Raw genomic sequence first — 14,022 nt, forward strand, 5'->3', positions numbered from 1 at the left:
TACTGTACAAATAGAAGAAATAATTTACTACTTTTAGTTTGTCATTTCCTAATCAAATTCCCTCGGCATCGCCTGAATTAGTTTCATTGCACTCCATCACCCTTGCTTCAGTTTTTTTTGACGTTCATCTTATAATCTCTTTTGAACACATATCCAATACATTTAGTTCCTCTTCCAAGTCGTTTGCATCTATTCGGGAATTCCAGTGCCAGCAGCAAACTTCAAAAATTAATTCTTCTCCCTGAAGTTCAATACTCCTTCTAAACTTCTCCTTGGTTTCCTTTACATAATAATCCACTATTATTTTGGCTCAGTGCATGTAATGCCTGTTGGTCGGGCTTTATCCACAGTTTATTGAATTCAATGAACTGTGGATGAAGCCCGACCAACAGGCATTACATGCATTGAGCGAAAATAATAGTGCATTGACAATGCCTAGCTTCTAGCCGAAATATAAATCTGCACAATAAAATTTAGAAAGGACGACTGATCGCTTTAATCTATAATTTACAAGTCAATATAACAGTCGCTGAGTGCAACAGCTTTCTGAATGGAAAGTAACCTGACGATAGTTAGTTTCTGTCTTACCTCGTTAGCTGTAAGTACAGTTCAAACACTGTGACTATGTGATAATAAGAAAATCAACTTTTGCTAGTTCTCTTCACGTGTAAAGAAGTAGGCACTCAGCAGAATGCAAAAACAGCAGCGTGGTACTGTTCAGTTTGAATTACGAGAAATATGTGAAAATTGCTTCTTTGGGTATCATGCAGTGTTGTGAGTAGCGTAAAGAAAATTAGTAGGTTCGCTTCATGATGAAACCTACAGCGGAGTGGAGAATTCTTACAACGATGAGCGGAAACATTATGGCCACCTGCTTAACAGCATGTTGGACCACTTGTGGAACGCAGTACAGCAGTCATTCCGTGTGCCATGAATTAGACGAGTTCTTTGTAGTTTTCCGGTGATACACGGCACCAGACGTCCACGCGCAATTTACATATTGAAAGTAAATTACGAGCTCTTGCTTTGTGGGCGCGGAGTTGACACCCGAGAGCGTATCGGATGTCTTCCGTCGGATTCAGACCGTAAGGATTTGGTGACTGAGTTGTCAACGGGTGTTCAATATCATGTACCTCACAACAATCTTTCACGATTCTGGCGCTGAGGGAAGGACAGTGATCCTGCTGGAAGATACCATAATCTTCGTGGAAGGAATGTGGCTGATGTACACGTAGTCCATAGTTCAATTATGCATGCCGATGCCACAAGTCGAAGACGAGGAGATCGAGAAAGTACACGAAGACACTGAAAGGATAGTTCAGTATGTAAAGGGAGATGTTAACAGAATCTTCCGTCGGTTCTTGGTAGATCAACTTAATAATATATGAAAAAGCAAACGGTGCTTTTCATTTATTAAAGGGAGATGAATATATAATAGTCATGAGGGGTGGGTATGCGGCTGTAGAGGAAGGAATAGAAGACAGGACTATTGGAGAATGTAGGCTTGGTAGTAAAACTGAGAGAGGAGAAAGACTAATTCTGAAATAAATCTGAGCTGTTAATAGCGCATACACTGTTCAATACTCACAAGAGGAGGAGGTATACTTGGAAAAGACCGGAAGATAAGGGATGATTTCTGTTAGATTACATCATGGTAAGACAGACTGGATTGTAAAGCGTTCCCAGGAGCAGATATAGATTCAGATCTCAGTTTAGTAGCGATGAAGGATTACGTTGAATTCTAGAGTCTAGTCAGGAAGAATGAATGCGTAAAGAAGTGGGATACGGAAATATTAAGGAATGAAGAGATAAGCTTGAAATTCTCTAATACTATAGTTATTACGATAAGGACTAGCTCAGTAGTCAGTTCAGTTGAAGAGGAATGGACGTCTCTAAAAAGGGCGTCACAGAAGTTGGAAAGAAAAACATATGTACAAAGAAGGTAACTGCGGAGAAGAAATACTTCAGCTGATCGATGAAAGTAAGAAGTACAAAAATGTTCAGGAATACAGAAATACAAGTCGCTGAGGAATGAAATAAGTAGAAAGTGCAGGGAAGCTAAGACGTAATGGCTGCATGAGAAACGTGATGAAATCGAAAAAATGATGGTCGGACTGACTGATTCAGCACATAAAAAAGTCAAAACAACCTCGGTGAAATTAAAAACAAAGATGGTAACATTAACAGTGCATTGAGAATTCCACTCAGCAGTGAAATTAAAATTCACGGTGAAAGGATATTAATGGTACGATTTGCTGATGACATTGCTATCCTCAGTGAAAATAAAGGACTGCAGGATGTGTTGAATGGCATGAACAGTCTAATGAGCACAGAATATGGACTGAGAGTAAATCAAAGAAAGATGAAAGTAGAGAGTAGTAGCAGAAATGAGAACAGCGAGAAACTTAACATTACAGTTGATGATCTCGAAGTGGACAAAATGAATCAATTATGCTACCTAGGCAGCAAAATAGTACATGGTGGTCTGAATGAGAAGGACATAGAAAGCAGACTAGCACTGGGAAAATGGGCATTCCTGGCCAATTGAAGTCTACTAGTATCTAACATACGCTTTAATTCGAGGAATAAATTTCTGATAATATACGTTTGGAGCACAGAGTTATATGGTAGTGAAACATGGACTGTGGGAAAACCGGAAAAGAACACAATCGAAGCATTTGAGATGTGGTGCTACAGAAGAATGTTGAAAATTAAGTGAACTGATAAGGTGAGGAATGTGGAGGTTCTCTGTAGAATCGGGAAGGAAAGGAATGTATGGAACGCACTGACAAGAAGAAGGGACAAGATGACAGGATATGTGTTGAGACATCGTGGAATAACTTCCATGGTACTAGAGGGAGCTCTAGGTGATAAAAACTGTAGATGAAGACAGAGGTTCGAATACGTCCAGCAAGTAATTGAGAACGTAGGTTCCAAGTGCTACTCTGAGATGAAGAGGTTGGCACAGAAGACGAATTCGTGAGGGACTGCATCAAACCAATCGGAAGACTGATCATTTAAGAAAAAAAAAATCTCAGGCGAACATGTTCGATAGTATAATATTGCATCCACTCACCTATGGCCGTGATGCTGTGCTTGTTTGGAGCACCTGTTGGGTGTCGTATCCGGACACGACCACCGGCCTGGTGCGACAAAAAACGTGATTAATCCGACGAGGCGACACACTTCCATTATTCCACGAATCAATATTTACGATAACGTTCACACTGCAGTCGTAATTGACGATGTCGTCAGGTCAACATGGGGTCGACTCTTGCTGAGCCCCTTGTTCAACTGTGTGTGCTGAACGGTGAACTCCGAAACACTTGTGCCTCTATGTTATATAATCCAGCCTGACAAGTTCTGAAGGCATCGAAAGTAGTGGATAATGATAATTTCATTTATAAGTAAATAAGTTCGTACAAAATTGTATTTAACTATACTGTGTTATACCATTCGTAACTATCTATATTTTATGTAATTATGATATTTTTGAAGCTTTAAGATGCAAATCTATGAGTTATTGTTACTATGTTTTACTTTACAATGGTATACTAAGGCAGGAGAAACGGAAGTATTACAAGGAACTAATAAAAGAGGCAGAAGAGTATTGTATTCATCACAGGACAAGACAGATGTACCAAAAAGTAAAGAAAGTAACAAAAAAATATAAAAGCAGAGAAAAATTTATTAAACACACCCAAGGAAAAATCCTCACAAGTGATGCTGACTTAGAACAGCGTTGGGCAGACTACTTCGCTAATTTACTAAACTGCGAAGACTCCATTGAACCTCTTTTATGTGACGTGCCGTACACGGTAGACATCAAAGTAGAGCCACCGAGTGAAGAAGAAATGCAGGGAATAATTAAAAATTAAAAAAAATAAAGGTTCAGGTGTAGATAAAATTGTGGGTGGACTAATAAAGAATGGAGGGCCAGAATTGGTAAAAAGAATTGCGAAATTGATACGGAAAGTGTGGGAATATGAGAAAATGCTTGACGACTGGAAAACGGCCAAAATCTACCCCATTTTAAAAAGGAATGACCCTCTGGATTGTGATAATAATAGAGGAATTTCACTCCTTAATTTAACCTACAAAATCCTATCACAGCGTCTACGCAAGAGAGTGATACTGCTAGCTGAAGAAATTATGGATGACTATCAGTGCGGTTATAGGAGAGACAGGTCAACTAGTGATAACCTCTTTACACTCCGACAGATCACTGAGAAACATTGGGAACATAACGTTGACATCCACATGGTATTTGTTGACTTCAAGAAAGCTTACGACAGGATGCACAGGAGCAAAATAACCAGGGTTCTCAAAGAGTTTCAGTTTCCTGTGAAGTTAATATCCATAGTACAGATGTGCTTGGAGGAATCCTATTGCAAAGTAAAGACCATCACAGGAGCGTCAAAGGGGTTTGAGGTCAGAAAAGGCCTAAGACAAGGATATGCTCTATCTCCAACACTTTTCGATCTGGTTTTAGAAAAGATAGAGAACACCAAAAAGTAATCCCAGTTGGAGTAAAGATGCGTAGGAATAAAATACATCGTCTTGCTTATGCGGACGATATTGTCCTAATAAGTGGAAAGAAGGAAGAACTACAACTCATGACAAGTTCCTACAGAAGCAGTGCAAGGGAAGCAGGATTAGAAATTAATGAGAAGAAAACAGAGTACATGGTCATGAGCAAGCCACCTAATGATTGTGGTCCACTGACATTTGATGATCTCACTTTTAAAAGAGTAGACACTTTCAAATATTTGGTAAGCATCATCAATGAACAGAATAAAATGGAAATTGATATTAAAGCGAGGATAGCAGCAGCGAATAAAGCTTATTTTGGCCTACGATATGTGTTATCCAGTAGAGCTGTTTTCACAAGCATCAGACTTAAGCTATATCAGAGTATAATTCTGTCAGTAGCTCTGTATGGATCAGAAAGCTTCACATTTAGAAAAGCAGAAGAACAAAAATTATTTGTTTTTGAAAGGAAAATATTAAGGAAAATTTTTGGACCAAGAGCGACCCAGAAACACGGGAGTGGAGAATACTTAAAAGCTAGGAACTGAAGGAGTTTTATCAACAGGCTGATATTAGTCAAAGGATGAAGAGGAGGAGATTGAATTGAGCCGGACACCTAATTAAGATGGAGGAGGAACGACTACCTAAAGTAGCATTCTCTAGATCCATAGGGGGCAGAAGGAGGCGAGGAAGGCCACGATCCATACGGAAGGATGACATCCACAAGGGCGAGGTGGCAATGAGCCTGAGTAGAGGAGGATGGTCTATAAAGCCAGGAACAGAGAGCACTGGAAGAGGAATGTAGAGAACGCGTATGGTCTCCAAGGCCCAAGCGACAGTTAAGAAGAAGACGTTTCACTAAATTATGTAGTAGCAGATCGAAACCACATCTATGACAACGATGTAAATTCTTGAAACGTCTTTGCTTCAAAAGTAATCTTTGTATTTGTTCTTGTTAGCGGTTGGAAGAAAGTTGCTATGTAATGGAGTCATGTAATCTTTGCCATGCTGTAGAAAACAGCCATATTTAGTCGGAACAAGTGGCTCAATGGAGCGAATAAATATTAAAAATTGTCAATCTGAAATTTGTAGAGTGTAAAATACAAAATTTAACCGTACAGATATCTTATTTGATTTAGTAGTTAATGATTCATTCTAACAATCATAACAATGGAATCAGTAGATATTCTTCCCACGATCAGAAACTGTGGACGTAATATCCTGAAAAGATGGCAATGAGGCCAACTTCAAGACAATCAGCTAACAGCAAATTTTGTATTGTGGGTATCCACATCTGTAGAATTGTACCACGACGAAAAAGATTGCTTTAGCTGTATGGCAAATACTTATAATGATCCACATTCATTCATTCACGTGTATATGAACAAGAGGGAAAGTATGTAAACAATTTTTCGGTTAACATGTAATTGAACTACACACAAAACCATATGGGAGAATTATGTATTCACATTCATTTCATAGTTTATTTAAAATGTTGACCAATAGAGGAACCAACGGTCTTTGTCTAATTGTGACAAAAATTTTCAACCGCGAAACTAGTTAGATCATAAATATGTAATTATCACATAGCTGAAGTGGTCTTTTTCATCATGTTACAATCAGATACGCAAACAGTTCTAATTTTAGTAAAGAGAACGTGCCCTGTAATGACATTTTCTTCGGAATAACGGCAAAAGTGCTAACACATATCAAGGCAATGGGTAGTCGTTACACAAACAGCGTGTTATAACTAGCAACAGTGAGAAATCAGTGTAGCATTGGTACGGGGCGTGGCAGCTGTAGGATCATGAGTAGGCGCCAAAAGGTGTTACACTTCCACTTCATTCGTCTCTGCACCGCTTAGACACTACGCAGCACAATTAAATGCTAGATGTCAGATCTGCCTCCGAACGCTCCCCATACTGCTTTACAGAGCAGCTAATCGTCCGTCATCCACGATCTATGAAGAGATGTGGAAGTCCAACACCTTTGATGCCTACTCACGGTTTCAGGGTTCTTCAACTGGCGCGGCCCGCACCAATGGTACACTGATTCCTCATTCGTCTCTGCACCGCTTGTACACTGCGCAGCACAATTAAAGGAACACTTTTTCGAAACTCTGTAATTGTCTCCATTGCAACGGAGAAGTTTGAGATTTGGCTCGAGGTGCCTACAACCTTCCTCTGTAACTGTGCAAAAGCGTGGCAACTTGCGAAATCAGCTCGAGATCGACGACACTTCGAACAGCAAGGTGTCGACACATGCGAAGAAAAAGGGCCAGACCTCAGAAATCCATGTGTCGTGTAAAGTGAATTAACAATGTCACACTGGCACCAAACTACCCGAGAACTCTTCCCAGGGCAGCAGTGGACGTATCGCAGGATAGAAAGGTCGTCACACCCCTTCTTGCCCACATTTCACTCCCTTCATTTGACTCTCTGCGATGGAGGTCGGAATGGCGACGAACAGTGATGAAATCGCGATGTTTTCTTGTGGGTGGCCGAGAAAAAGATTTAACACCACCGTTTGGATTCGACACGAAAAGATCTCAAGGGGTTTCATAAATGGTGTCAACGAAACCACCACTTTCCTTGGGGTGTTGACTCCTATACATTCCTCGGTCGAAAACGAAAGTCAGCAGTGCAATGACCAGCAGGAAGACGTTCTTGACAACCTTCGACACTGCAGACACCCACGGGCGTTTGAACACTTCTCTGAAGACACTATGGGGCTGGATTCCCATTGAATATGATCGAGCCCCTTTTGACTGCAACGAGAACCCAATGTTTGCTCTGGTGTACAGGCTGGAACCACTAGGGACCGTCTAGAACCATACGACGGAGTTTGAAAGTGATCCGAAGAAGCACAAAGGCCGATAATGAATTTTTAGCCTTGTTTCCTGCCCTCGTGTGGCGTGATCATCGGGGGGGGGGAGTGGTTACGTCAATCACTAACACAGCATCAAGAATATTATGTTCTGGTGTATATCAAGTCAATGAAAACCAGTCCAGGAAACACATTGCAGAAGACAGGGGGTGAATACTGGGCTGAATAAATTGGCAATCTTTATAACAGCATTTGATTTCTTGTAATCCCAGAACATGTCGGAACACGAGTCCCCTTCGTCTTAAAAGTCCGACTACGTTTTCCATAACCTATGCGGTGCTGCAAGTGGCAGCGTGTTGGTCTCAATGCACTCTCGAGCAAAGGCCTGGCAACATGCGGAAGAAGTGGGCAGGCCGATCATGGATCGGAGATTGGAAATTACCGCTGTGTTTCGTAAATCTGTAGGACAACCACGTCGTGTGCATTCGTAGATATTCTGTATGCTTTAGTGGATACAAAAATACAATAGCTGAAGGTAACCAAAGGTATCACTACGGTCAGAAGAAGAGAGCTTACAAAGTTCTACAACCACCTGCACACATGACATCTTTAGGGTCAATAGTGTAGCACCTGAAGATGACTGGGAGGAGATCAGTCGAGATATCGTGGCGTGAATTAAACGACGACGAGTTACAAGCCCGAAATTTATTCTAACATCTGTAGAAAAATCCACTGCGATAAAGATAAGTAATAACGTCGCGTGCTATATACTAGTACGTGAATTTGTAAGGTTGCACTTCTCAAAGCATTGCAATGAAATAGACAATTACCAATGCAGCTGCGAATCTTTAAAGAAGACAACAAGTGGTACACAAAGTACGCCGCCGACGTCACCACCGAGAGGAACGTCAAAGGTAACATTGAAGTAATCGAGGATAGACAAAATAATAGACCCCCCTAGACGGTTGTAACGATGACATAGAAGTCATGGAATTGGGTATTATATGGATGCACCGGTAAATCATTTAGTTCGCCTCTAACTGTCATATGGCCTCAAATTAAGTGGGAGAACTTTGGGGCCGGATGGGTTGGAGGAAAGGGTTAGAAATACAACAGCAGCGATGACAAATTGGCTCCCATACTACAAGGCGTTATTTATAGGCGCACGAAGGTCGTAGAGGAAAGGAGACTGAGAAAGTAATTTTTCGGGGCGACAGTTTAGGAAAAAAAATTTTCTGATAAAGGTATGACATAAAGTCACGTAGTTTGCGAACTCACCTTCTTGTCCTTGTGCTACATTTGCGCTTGTATTTCTGAAGAAGGAAGTAATTCAAAAATGTGTCATGAATACTTTCTGCTCAGAAAGTCATTATTCATCTGCTGTATGACTTTTTACGTGACCTAGACAGTTTAACTACAGAAATATGTATATTTAAAAGATTATTTATACTCACGGTTTTAGCGAATTGCTCTACAGTCATCATCAGGAACCAGCTGTTTTACTACTAGGCATGTGATATTTTCGCATTTTGGTCGTCGGATTAAGATAGGGAGACGTCACGAGATTACGGAACTTACATATGAAAACTGAGAATGTGATGATGGGTTGTTGTTGTTGTGGTCTTCAGTCCTGAGACTGGTTTCATGCAGCTCTCCATGCTAATCTATCCTGTGCAAGCTTCTTCATCTCCCAGTACCTACTGCAACCTACAACCTTCTGAATCTGTTTAGTGTATTCATCTCTTGGTCTCCCTCTACGATTTTTACCCTCCACGCTGCCCTCCAATACTAAATTGGTGATCCCTCGATATCTCAGAATATGTCCGACCAACCGATCCCTTCTTCTAGTCAAGTTGTGCCACAAACTCCTCTTCTCCCCAGTTCTATTCAATACCTCCTCATTAGTTATGTGATCTACCCATCTAATCTTCAGCATTCTTCTGTAGCACCACATTTCGAAAGCTTCTATTCTCTTCTTGTGTAAACTATTTATCGTCCACGTTTCACTTCCATACATGGCTACACTCCATACAAATACTTTCAGAAACAACTTCCTGACATTTAAATCTACACTCGATGTTAACAAATTTTTCTTGTCATTGCCAGTCTACATTTTATATCCTCTCTACTTCGACCATCGTCAGTTATTTTGCTCGCCAAATAGCAAAACTCCTTTACTACTTTAAGTGTCTCATTTCCTAATCTAATTCCCTCAGCATCACCCGACTTAATTCGACTACATTCCATTATGCTCGTTTTGCTTTTGTTGATGTTCATCTTGTACCCTCCTTTCAAGACACTGTCCATTCCGTTCAGCTGCTCTTGCAAGTCCTTTGCTGTCTCTGACAGAATTACAATGTCATCGGCGAACGTTAAAGTTTTTATTCCTTCTCCATGGATTTTATTACCTACTCCGAACTTTTCTTTTGTTTACTTTATTGCTTGCTCAATATACGGATTGAATATCATCGGGCCGCCCGCGGTGGCCGTGCGGTTATGGGCGCTTCAGTCCGGAACCGCGGGACTGCTACAGTCGCAGGTTCGAATCCTGCCTCGGGAATGGATGTGTCTGATGTCCGTAGGTTAGTTAGGTTTAAGTAGTTCTAAGTTCTAGGGGACTGATGACCTAAGATGTTAAGTCCCATAGTTCTCAGAGCCATTTGAACCATTTTTTGAATAACATCGGGGATTTTCTACAACCCTGTCTCACTCCCTTCCCAACCACTGCTTCCCTTTCATACCCCTCGACTCTTATAACGGCCATCTGCTTTCTGTACAAATTGTAAATAACCTTTCGCTCCATGTATTTTACCCCCGCCACCTTCAGAATTTGAAAGAGAGTATTCCAATCAACATTGTCAAAAGCTTTCTCTAAGTCTACAAATGGTAGAAACATAGGTTTGCCTTTCCTTAATCTTTCTTCTAAGATAAGTCGTAGGGTCAGTATTGCCTCAAGTGTTCCCATATTTCTACGGAATCCACGCTAATCTTCCCCGAGGTCTGCTTCTATCAGTTTTTCCATTCGTCTGTATAGAATTCGCTTTAGTATTTTGCAGCTGTGACTTATTAAACTGATAGTTCGTTAATTTTCACATCTGTCAACACCTGTTTTCTTTAGGATTGGAATTATTATATTCTTCTTGAAGTCTGTGGGTATTTCGCCTGTCTCATACATCTTGCTCACCAGATGGTGGAGTTTTGTTAGGACTGGCTCTCCCAAGGCTGTCAGTAGTTCTAATGGAACGTTGTCTACTCCTGGGGCCTTGTTTCGCCTCAGGTCTTTCAGTGCTCTGTCAAACTCCTTACACATTATCATATCTCCCATTTAATCTTCATCTACATCCTCTTCCATTTCCATAATATTGTCCTCAAGTACGTCGCCCTTGTATAGACCCTCTATATACTCCTTCCACCTTTCTGCTTTCCCTTCTTTGCTTAGAACTGGGTTTCCATCAAAGCTCTTGATATTCATGCAAGTGGTTCTTCTTTCTCCAAAGGTCTCTTTAATTTTCCTGTAGGCAGTATCTATCTTACCCCTAGTGAGATAAGCTTCTACATCCTTACATTTGTCCTCTAGCCATCCCTGCTTAGCCATTTTGCACTTCCTGTCGATCTCATTTTTGAGACGTTTGTATTCCTTTTTGCCTGCTTTATTTACTGCATTTTTATATTTTCTCCTTTCATCAATTAAATTCAATATTTCTTCTGTTATCAAAGGGTTTCTACTAGCCCTCGTCTTTTTACCTATTTGATCTTCTGCTGCCTTCACTATTTCATCCCTCAAAGCTACCCATTGTTCTTCTACTGTATTTCTTTCCCCCATTACTGTCAATTGTTCCCTTATGCTCTCCCTGAAACTCTGTACAAGCTCTGGTTCTTTCAGTTTATCCAGGTCCCATCTCCTTAAATTCCCACCTTTTTGCAGTTTCTTCAGTTTTAATCTACAGTTCATAACCAATAGATTGTGGTCAGAGTCCACATCTGTCCCTGGAAATGTCTTACAATTTAAAACCTGGTTCCTAAATCTCTGTATTACCATTATATAATCTATCTGATACCTTTTAGTATCTCCAGGGTTCTTCCATGTGTACATCCTTCTTTCATGATTCTTGAACAAAGTGTTAGCTACGATTAAGTTATGCTCTGCGCAAAATTCTACCAGGCGGCTTCCTCTTTCATTTCTTAGCCACAATCCATATTCACCTACTATGTTTCCTTCTCTCCCTTTTCCTACTGACGAATTCCAGTCACCCATGACTATTAAATTTTCATCTCCCTTCACTACCTGAATAATTTCTTTTATCTCATCACACATTTCATCAATTTCTTCGTCATGTGCAGAGCTAGTTGGCATATAAACTTGTACTACTGTAGTAGGCGTGGGCTTCGTATCTATCTTGGCCACAATAATGCGTTCACTATGCTGTTTGTAGTAGCTTACCCGTATTCCTATTTTTTTTATTCATTATTAAACCTACACCTGCATTACCCTTATTTGCTTTTGTATTTATAACCCTGTATTCACCTGACCAAAAGTCTTGCTCCTCCTTCCACCGAACTTCACTAATTACCACTATATCTAACTTTAAAATATCCATTTCCCTTTTTAAATTTTCTAACCTACCTGCCCGATTAAGGGATCTGACATTCCACGCTCCGATCTGTAGGATGCCAGTTTTCTTTCTCCTGATAACGACGTCCTCTTGAGTAGTCCCCGCCCGGAGATCCGAATGGGGGACTATTTTACCTCCGGAATATTTTACCCAAGAGGACACCATCATCATTTAATCATACAGTGAAGCTGCGTGCCCTCGGGAAAAATTACGGCCGTAGTTTCCCCTTGCTTTCAGCCGTTCGCAGTACCATCACAGGAAGGCCATTTTGGTTAGTGTTACAAGGCCAGATCAGTCAATCATCCAGACTATTGCCTCTGCCACTACTGAAAAGGCTGCTGCCCCTCTTCAGGAACCACACGTTTGTGTGGCCTCTGAACAGATACCCCTCCGATGTAGTTGCACCTACGGTACGGCTATCTGTATCGTTGAGGCACGCAAACCTCCCCACCAACGGCAAGGTCCATTGTTCATGGGGGGCTGGGGGATGATGGGTATGGTGGTGAAATTTTAGTGGTGACGCTCATTCATGTTACGCAACGGCCTTGCCGCATTGGATACACCGGTTCCCATCAGATCACCGAATTTAAGCGCTGTCGGGCGTGACCAGCACTTGGATGGGTGACCATCTGGGCTGTCATGCGCTGTTGCCATTTTTCGAGTTGCATTCAGACTCCTGATGCCAATTGAGGAGCTACTCGACCGCATAGTAATGGCTCCGGTCAAAGAAAACTATCATAACGACTGGGAGAGCGGTGTGCTGACCATGCATCCTTAGCTGAGGATGACATGGCGGTCAGATGGTCCCCATGGACCACTTGTGGCCTGAAGACAGAGTGCTTACTTTTGTGTTAATTCATGTTCTCATACCTCTAGTACCACTTCAATAGAGCCTTGCACTGCTCAAACGACAATCTTACTTCATTCATTGCTACACTGTCATCTGCTGGAAAGTGCACGCCTAGATTTGTTGAGAAAACAATGGACTGCACTCCCGGTAGGTAACTTATTTTTCTGTAACCTTTCAGCATCGCGGCCCGTTTTCATGTATCACTGATGATACAGCAGCTACCCTGATTAAAGTTATTACAGATTCGGTGTCCGGTTAAAAGACAGCCTTAGTATCAGTATTCTTGTAATTTCAGTTCACTGCACAGAGCAGTGACATGTCATTAAATACCGCGATTAGACGTACCTGCTGTGGTCGATCACAGCCCTATACACAAATATACGATTATGTTCGGTGAAACAAAAATTTTGTCTCAAGCATCTACCAACTAGGATTCTGTTAACAAAGAAAAAATTGAGATCAGAATTTGCAACGACTAAACAGGAAGAGGGCTAAACTGTTATTGGTGTTTGGAAACTGGCGCGCCACGCTGAAATGCTACAGGCAAATAAGCTTTATTTACAATCGGCATCGCTGCTAATGTTCAACCACCGACGCAGTCATGGTAGCATATGCGAGTTCTGGACTTTGTGATGTTTCCGTGATGCCATTCAGCCACATACTTACGAAAGTACCTCACGGACAATTAGTACGACAGAGAATTCCTTTTGATGACGGCAGAGGAAGCTGTTGAAAGCTTGAGTATACAGCCCATATCTTAGGCGAGAAGAAAACTAAAAAACGTTTGTTCACGAAATGAGACTGTTTGCACAGGTAGGACTCCAGTATCTGCAAAAAAACTCATTTTAAAGAGAATGACCTCCTTGTGCTAAGGGCTTACAGCTCCGGACGAAGGACAACATTGCTGGCGGGAGGGATAAAAGGGGAGTGACCCTCGTCATGAAAAATGTGTAACCTTCCTCGCCCCTGCCTCTCACTACCAACTAATTAGTAACTGCCGCTAAAGAATACATGACGTGGTAAGGTGAGGATGCGCAGCCTTTTCCTACCTACTAATGACACTCAAGACCATGAGGCAATTCAAGTCTCAACGCATAGCCCCGCTGATTAAGGCTTCTTCGCGGGGTTTTAAAGTACGTCAAGTCCTAGGGAGCTCTGTTACCTTCTACCTTAGGTGTCGGGCTGACAATAGGCTACTGTTAT

General features: G+C 41.4%; 1 pseudogene; it reads left to right on the forward strand.

Moving 5' to 3' along the window:
• The first annotated feature begins 12,504 nt into the window (after window positions 1–12,504).
• LOC124608060 lies at window positions 12,505–12,622 on the forward strand (annotated as a pseudogene).
• The last annotated feature ends 1,400 nt before the right edge of the window (window positions 12,623–14,022 follow it).

Source organism: Schistocerca americana, chromosome 3, assembly GCF_021461395.2.
Source record: "Schistocerca americana isolate TAMUIC-IGC-003095 chromosome 3, iqSchAmer2.1, whole genome shotgun sequence".
Lineage (NCBI taxonomy): Eukaryota > Metazoa > Arthropoda > Insecta > Orthoptera > Acrididae > Schistocerca > Schistocerca americana.